Below are 9,055 nucleotides of genomic sequence, written 5' to 3' on the forward strand. Positions count from 1 at the left end.
CCAGCTAAGCTACCAAGACAAAATAGTCCTGAGCGTGACGCAATAGCGCGTTTTGAAAGCATACTTGTATGCACGTTACAGAAACAAAGTAACCGATTACATTTACAATTACTAATTTAAAATGTAATTGATTACAGCGCTCAATTAAGCCCCAAAAAGCAACTGATAAATTCCAGAAACGTAAATCGATTACTTTTGCGTTACTTTCCTTCAAATTTTTTTTATTGACGTAACACAATAGCACAAGTTTACTCAAATTACAATGAACTACTGTGACTTGAATGGTAGAGAGAAGGCTTGAGGTTTGCGTGAACGCTGGGAGGCTTACTGTGGCTTCTGAGGTGTATATATAGTGTTAAGGGTCATTTATATTCCGACATAGCGTTCGCGTGAGCCCGCGTCGGCGGAACTTGGCGACGCCAAGTTCGTCACATTACCTTGACGCGAAAACCGAGCACTCTATACGAACACCTGCGCGACGCGCTACGTTGCTTTGACGCATGCGCATTTGAGCGCACTCGGCGTCACTTCATCACGAAGAGACGCAGACGCTGTGGAGTCTGGGTGACGTCACTGCGCGGAATGCAGCATGTCGCATCTCGCGCCGGCTGCAGCCGGGGTGCGCTGACGGACTCCGGACGCGTCGTTCGCACCGCGTGTCGGACTAGAGTGCTGCGCGTTTGCTAGCGTAGCGTCGCTGTGCCGAGCGTGCTCGCGCGTCAACGTTACGTCGGAATAGAAAAGACCCTTTACACATTGTTAACTTTCAACAGGATCTGTTTCATCACAGTTGACATCTCTGATTCTTCCTCGTTTCCTCGTTAAGAGGTCAGCTTTAAAGTGAACACTCTCTCATTGCATGCGCTGGAAGGCAGGGCGGTGTAAAGCGTAGGGACACCTTGCGCACCAGCTCGTAGTTGCGCAGTACCTCGATGCTAGTGTCCATGTCCTGTACGAAGTGTCGTCACGCTTCGCTGTTCCTGGCTCTCGGGTTAGGCGTTGCAGGTACATGACCAAAGAAAATGTTCACTTATTTACTTGTAATCTATAGAATTTAAAGTACGTCAAGAGAGAAATTAGGCTTCCATTTCATTCTTTACGCAAACGACTGCAAGAAAATGCTTGGAGGCGTCGTTTAAGTGCCTGCTACCAATTCCTATCCAATGAAATGGCTCGTTCATCCAACAAAAGCACTGATAGCCACACCAATGAATGAATGAATGAATTAATGGAAAATTCATGCAGAATGTCATTTGTGAGTTGTTTGCCGCGAACGAATGACGCAGCACTGTGTCCGTGCGCTTTCTGCCGTGCTGTATTGTTTCCTTGCGTTGGACCTCAAGGCATGCAAGCGATAAGTGCCAGCTCATAGCGGCATTCCGTGTTCTACAAGGTTCCAGCAACACACTTTGCTCGCCGATTTTTTAGATGCGAAGTATCTTAAGGCGGAGCTCAATCCGGTGGTGGTGGTGGTGGTGGTGTGCGGCGTGACCACCCTTACTGCGCATGCGCATACCCTCTCCACACACCTCCTCTCCACTCACCCTCTCCCCCTCCCCTCACCACTTTCCCTTTCCCCTTCCCCTTTCCACTTCCCCTCTCCCATTCCCCTCTCCACTTTGCCTCTCCACTTTCCCTCTTCCCTCCCCTCTCCCCACCCTCCCCTCTCCACTCCCCCTCTCCCCTCCCCCTTTCCACTCTTCCACTGAAACGCGGGCTAGACATGCCGAAATTCTCTCCTGCGCAACGCCGCGATGACCTCGAGCGCATGCGCGTCCCCTCCCCTTCTCCCTCCTCTCCTACGCTGCCCCCCTCTCGCCCGCCTGTCGACCGCGTTCCCCGCTCGCCCTGTGAGAATTAACGGCCGGGCTAGATGGAAGATACGACGCGCGTAGCGTCCCTCTTCGCGTTCCACGACGCGAGGTCGGTAGCATGCCCAACGAACGCCAACGAAACGCGATCGTGCAAGTGCTCCGGCTTCGCATCGCCTCATGGTCCCCTTTAGCGGGAGATGGTGTAATTTTGTCACATCATCTCCATCGTCATTTCAACTTTTGTCTTGTTTGGTTTTATACCACACGTTGTTTATGCCTTCACAAATCATTAGCGTCAATGATATTTAGTAGTTAACAAAGCAAATAAAAACTTGGAGGACACTTGAGCCTCGCCTTCAAGAGGAGAACGCGATATCGTAATCGGGACATGTTCGCATCGCCTTCTCAATCTCTAGCCTAACTTCGCTTTCCAACCGCGCCGCAAGGCACGGTTTAGGTGTCTAAGTGTAGGTCTAGACCTAGGTCTAAATGTCTAGGTTATAGGTGTAGATGTTTAGGTGTCAACATGTCGTCGGTTCCTTCCTTATTCTTCTGTGTTCGCGTGTGTGCGCTTTGTTAAGATGAATATTTACCAACTTGCCCAAATATCCACCTTTTTCAAGGAGAGGAACATGTGAGCGCCTGTAAATTGGCCCTTTTCAAACCATCCTAGAATACTTGCTGCAAGTACAGTTCTGATGTACCCACTACGTCATGATTGTTCCTTTTGTGAGTTGGCGAGGTAACCACTACGCGCCCGTAAGGCAACACGCGGACGTGCGCATCTGCACACGTTGTTCATGCTGTTCTTGACAGCGATAATTAATTATGCCTGCGTTCTTTTTAATTGGCGGGCCTTTAAACTAACCACCTGTTGCGCAGTTCGCATGTTTTGACGCTTGGTGTTATTCTACGGCTCTGCCACGCGATGTTACATGTGTTGACACTTCTCGCACCACATAATGTTCATAATTTTTACAGTGAAAGCTGTTATGAGATCACAACAAGGGCCGTTTTTGGCGCCGTAGTTGTCCGCCGCCGCCGCCGCCGCCGCCGGTGTCCGTAACCACTATCGCTCGAAATAAGAAAAAAACGAAATAAAAAAAATTTCCAGGATTGAACGAGGTTCGAACCTGGGCCCTCTGCGTGGGAGCCCAGTGTTCAACCTCGGAGCCATGCCGGTGCTTGAAACTGCGCTGCAAAAAGATCGTATGCAGGCATCATATCGCGAAGGAACCACATTAACACTTTCAATGTAGAGTGGTTGAAGAGTAAAATAACAACCAAAGACAACGCGAATTTTGTAACCAGGCGTCACACAATGCGAATTGCGCAACGAGTGGGTTGTTGAATGCTTCCAACCCATTACAAAGGGCTCTCCCATAATTCTTCATCGTCATCAGCCGCAGCATCAACAAAGTGCACAGAATGCCTTAAAGGTGTTTAGAGGGTACCGCGATTCTCTGCAGAATGACGAAAAATGAAATAGTGCCTGCTTCCCTACTTCAAAAATTATGATCATTTATAGCGTAGTGGGTTCCTCGCAAGTGCACTTCTATAGGTTGCCAAGGAAGCCCATAAGGCTCCCATGATGTATTTCCTCAGGGTCTGAATAAAGTTCTTTCCCTGTCTCTCTCTTTCTCACCTTGGCCTATGTTATATAGCGTGGTGGGAGAGTAAGATAAGGTGCGGGCGTCACACGATGTGAATTGTGGGTCGTTTAGAGCTTCCAACCCATTACAAATGGCTCAGCCATTATTTTTTATCGTCATCAACTGTCCCATCAACAAACTGCGCGTAATGCCTTACATTTGGTAGCTCGTTTCTCCGAAGAATGACGAATCATGTCGTGGTGGGTGCTTCCCAACTTCACAAAAATTATGATTTGTGGCGTAGTGGTACGTTGCTAGTTTACTTGTATTAGTAGCCACAAGAGAGTTTATAACGGGCTCTAGAAATACCGCTCTTCTAGCTTTCGCTGTGACTCTGCTGCGCTTTCCGCGCAGGCCTGGCGTATTTTTTTTCTTCCCATGAGCCCAGAAAAAAGAAAGTGAAACAGAAGCATGATTAGAATCCGACTTTTTCATGACGCCCCGGCGCATGCGCTCTCCCCTAGCGGAAAAGTCGCGAAACGTCTCCTCATCTCGGAGGCTTTGCTTCTGGCAATACCGGTTCTCCCAGCCCCTGCCAAACCCCTACGAAAACGCCAGAGGGCAGCACAGGAAAATGAGAGAGGCGGATTGTGACACAAACACCAGGAGGTAGAGCGCCTTCAGATGAGGTTGACTTGAGATGAGGTTGACAGCGGTGCATTGTGAAGTATGTTTTTGTCCGCGTACAGTCACCGCGAAAGACGTTGTGTACAAATGATGCCATCAGCGGAAGTGGATCTCTTATCGCGATAACCGCAATGAACGTGACGCTGGCGACCTGCCACTGTTTAGCAAGGCCAACTGCTATAGAGCAAAACTGTGATTAGAAAGCGTGCGTAAAAGAAATGACCCATTTCATAAACTGCGTTGCCTACAGGGTTGATATTTCGGTTGCCTGCTACTGTTGGTACAGTTACGCTGAAGATCGGTTACTCTAACACCGTGCCCGTCGGCGTCTACGGCTGGAGCTGTTCTTGGCGCTTTGCAACGAGAGCGATTTGCTATGAAAGAATTACCAGTGCAAAGCTTGAACTTGGCAACACACCCTTTGTATTAAGTCTAATATGCAGTTGACAACGTGCTTTTCGCTGGGCGAGAACGGAGTCTTGACCACGGTGGGTAAGGAGCGTGTTTCACCCGCTTGGAATTACAAACGTGACACACCCTCTCCCGCATGGTCGTGGCCAATATGCCAAAATAACGGTAGCGTTTCTATAGTTATTGCATCTCCAGAAGTACGAAAATGACGATGCGTATACAAGGTTCAACAAGCCCATCAGGCATCAGTCTACCCAGGCATTCACGGCGTTTGAAGAAATGCGTCCGAAAATCTGGAAAAAATGATAAAAGGGCGATACCTGCTCGCTGCGTTCATCAACTGGCGCGGTAAGAAAAGAAATTGAATTGAATTTTTAATAAGTGGAGACGGACGGTCGGGACAAATGGGGGAATTGGAGCCATTCCTGCAAGAAGCCCATTTGCCGCTTAGAAATGTCGAGTAAGTGGCCACTGGTAATTTTGGCGGAGTGATGAAAGCTGACCAATTTCTCCTGAGAAAACGGTATTGAAACGCGCAACAGCTTAACTGCCATGTTGTTCCGAGACGCCTAGAATGAGCTTGCATCCTTATATACACTGCCGATCGACTTCGATTTGTTGGTGCGAGGGCTGCGCTCGGAACTATAAACACGCGTGACGCACATATGTTGATGGATGCAGAACTAAAGCCACTGCGATCGTTTGTCACAGACAGTGACGCCATTACGGTCGTCTGCTAGTTGCGCTCATCGGCGCTTTGGTTTCGGTTTCGCTGGTGAATTTGGTCGCATTTCATCACTCCGTAGCGATTACCAGAGGCAGCTATTTAGAGGAGGAGGAGGAAGGGGAAGGCAAGGCAGGAAGGTCAACCAGACGGGCGTCTGGTTTGCCATCCTACGCTGGGGGAAGGGGGTAATGCTAGGGAAAGAAAGGGAGGTGGAAAGAAGTGAGCATACAACAATTCTCATGGGCCTAAACAACACTGCTACGTTCAATAGTACCGGACGCAGTATCTAAGGCGTATCACGTTCCACTGTAGATAGTCGAGTCATGGTGCCTATTGATGGCTTGCAAGTGCATAGAACATCCAGTTCCCGTTGTACGGAATGAGCGGATACAGTGATTTCAGCTTGCCGGCGAACATCTCAAAGCGGCAATGGGCTCTTCGCATGTAGGATTTTATGAAGTTGGACGCTTGAAGTTTGTTTCGATAAGTAAGTAAATTAAAAGCACGTGCAAACAGTTTATGCCCCCTTTGCCGAAGGCTAGTTGTGGGGCCATTTACAAATATGCACAAATATATACAAATACAAATGTTTAATACAAATGTCCAACGTTGTGTATTCGAACGCTCGCTTTCCGAACGTTCGGTTTTCCAATAATCACGTACACGCCATCTTAGGTAACGTAATTTATGTTGCGTTTTTCTGTCGCGGCTTTCTGGCAACAGCGTGGTCACAGAATAAGACAAGCAACGCTTTTGCATTATGAAAAAAAAATAAAAAATAAAAGAACAATGTAAAAGGAGAAAATTATGCGGACTACGCTGAGAGATCTCTAAGAGAGATCTCTTGGGTGCGTGTATATAGAGTAAAATGCCGCTTGATCAAACGTCAATGAAACGAGCTATTCAGTTCTACGAAATTTTTTTAATCCACCACGGAAGCGATATTGAACCCGAGATAACTCACTTGTGCTTAACGAACTCAGTAAATAACGAAGTTCAGTTCTACGAACATATTCAGTGACATCATCTAATGCGTCAGCGGTGATGTAGATCACTTCATCAAGTACAACGCTCTTCTTTAGCATAATTTTACCGCTGCACCAACGGCGCGCCACCAGAGCTAATCGCTGAGGCCACGATAACCGCAGCGACACCTGCAGCCTTAGACCTGCAACAACGTGAGTTGATCATGAGTGCCAAACGGAAGCGCATGTCTTTGAACGAAAGAATGGATATTTTGGGTAGAAGCAATGAGCTTGGATAGATTGAAGTCCTCTTGCGCCCAGCAGAGTTGAGCCGGAGAAGGTTCATGAAAGCTTTGACAACTAAACTCATGACCACTGCAGTGTTAAGCGCACAAATGCAGCAAAAGATTACTACGTTCTTCCTAATATCCTCAGTAAGCATCAATTAACATGCAAATAAGCAGCACGGTAAGTAAATGGGTTGAAATTTCATTTGAACAGCTGATCTTAACAGTTTGAAGAAACAACCTAGCTGCTTGAGCTCGGCGAACTTTCACTTAAATTTTTAGGGGCGAAGCTCCTTAAGACGGCACCCGTTCGTCCCTCAAAGTCGTAGTAGTGCGTACACCAGTCGTAACGCTAGTACCAGATCTTGACCTCCAAGGTGGTGCCGGTGGGAGATTTCTCCTCTGCGTTGTTGAACAATAAAAATTTAGCAGCGTGCGCGTTAACTAAAAGCCGAATTCTTCTGTCTCATTCCCCATTAGCAGCCATTGGCATGTTCCAGTAGGAAACGTTAGTAGAAGTAGAAGTGTAAGTGTTAGCTAAAAGCCGACTTCTTCTGTCTCTCATTCCCATTAGCAGCCATTGTTTACCTCCAAGGTAGTGCCTGGTGAGATTTCTCCTGTGCGTGATTAAACAATAAAAATTTTGTTCAAAACGCCGTTGATTGATGAAATAAACCAACGAAAGACGCCAGATGTTTTCTAAAAGCAAAACGAAAGAACGCCAGATGTTTCTAAAGCAAAACGAAAAGACGCCAACTGCTTAACGAAAGACGCCAGATGTTTTCTAAAGCAGTGGTTTTCTAAACAATGAAAATTCACAGCGTACATGTAAAATTAAAGTGAGCTGCAAGTCGTCATAACTCTCATCGAACCTTTAGTATAAACTCACCCGATCTCACGTCGGTGATGATGTACTGGGCAGAATTCACGGAAGATTCACGGTTTACCGATGAACCTCCGCAGTTTCGCCCACTCATCATCATTCACTCCGTGGATATGCTGTGATTTTTTTCCTTATGTTCCTTCAAGTTCGTTCAGGTGACGTTTCACGCTATATTGTTTAGAACAAATGTTTAAACGATTTAGGGTATCATGGCAGGGAGTTCGCGCGGCAAGGGATTGTCAATGGAGCCAAATCTATAACGGCGCACCTAGCTTAAGTCATCCTGAAAAGTCTCCGTGCCAGGTCTGGTTGTATTTATGAGTTCGGCTGCCTATCCAAATAGCTTTACTTGTAATCTACACAATAAAAATTATCACAAAAGAACAAATTAAGCATCCATATTATTCTTTAGCAAACGACTGCAAAAAAATATGCTTGGAATGGTACAGTGTAAATGTCAGCTACGAATTCTTCAACAACCAAGGGACACATTCGTCCAAAAGGACTGATAGCCATAGCAATGATTGTCAGAGCAACACATTTGAAGAATAATCTTTCCCTGAAGGAACGAACGAATAGATGAATGAATGAATGAAGCAATCAATTGATTAATTAACTAGGGAAATAATTAATAATAAAAAATCTACGCAAAATCTCATTTGTGAGTTGTCTATATCTGGCCACAATTTTCTGTGCCACCAGAAACAAGGCTACGAAGCCGAAACGCACACTTTTTTACTGCGCTGCTGCATATAAGTCTGCGAACGCTAGCTTTTGTAGACTACGTAGCACGAAAGAAAACATAAAAAAGGAATAAATATTATGTTCCACATTGTTTGCATTGTAAGCAAGAAAGCTTATCCCGAGAATTATTTTCGTTTTTTTTCTCTCCCCGTTTCTAGTTTTCTCATTTTCTCGTGTCGATTTCACCTTTTCGTTCCCCTGCAAACAAAGATGGCGTCGCTCGGTTGCAGCAGGTGCCCATCGAAGCTTGTCAGCGAGCCTGTGCGCGTGTTCGTTAGGTGACCCGTATTCATCGAGCAGAGAAAAACGAAGACGACGGCGCGTTGTCAGATATTTTGTTGTCCGCATACGATCACCGGAATTAAGTTGTGTGCTAGTGACACCATCAGCGCAAGTGGATCTGCCATCGCGGTCACCATCTTGAAGGTGACGCTTGCGACTGTCAGTCTTCAGCAAGACCAGCTGCTTGAAAGCAAAACTGCGATTAGAAACTGTGAGTAAAATAAATGGCCCATTTCATAAACTGCGTTGCATACACGGTCGGTATTTCGGTTGCCTACTGCTGCTGATAAAATCACACTGAAGATCGCGTACTGTAACACCGTGCCCGTCGCCGTCTACGGCGGGAGCTTTCTTGGCGATTCGCGATGAGAGCGAATTATCATGATTAAATTACCAGTTCACCGCTTCACCTGTGCAACAAGCGCGTTCCTGTCCATTACGCGGTTGACAGCGTGCTTTTCGCTGTGCAAGAACCGCGTTCTTTACCACGGTCGGTAATAAGCGCATTTCACCCGCTTGGAATTAGAAACGTGAGCTGCCCGCTCCCGAACGGTCGTGCCCAGTATTTCTACAGCACGTCGATGCATCCGCATCTCCTGATATGCACCGAAATTTAAGCAACGGTTTCTTGCCTTTGAGTAGCCTCTGCTTGAGCGCCCCCCC

This window comes from Rhipicephalus sanguineus, chromosome 10 (genome assembly GCF_013339695.2).
Source record: "Rhipicephalus sanguineus isolate Rsan-2018 chromosome 10, BIME_Rsan_1.4, whole genome shotgun sequence".
Lineage (NCBI taxonomy): Eukaryota > Metazoa > Arthropoda > Arachnida > Ixodida > Ixodidae > Rhipicephalus > Rhipicephalus sanguineus.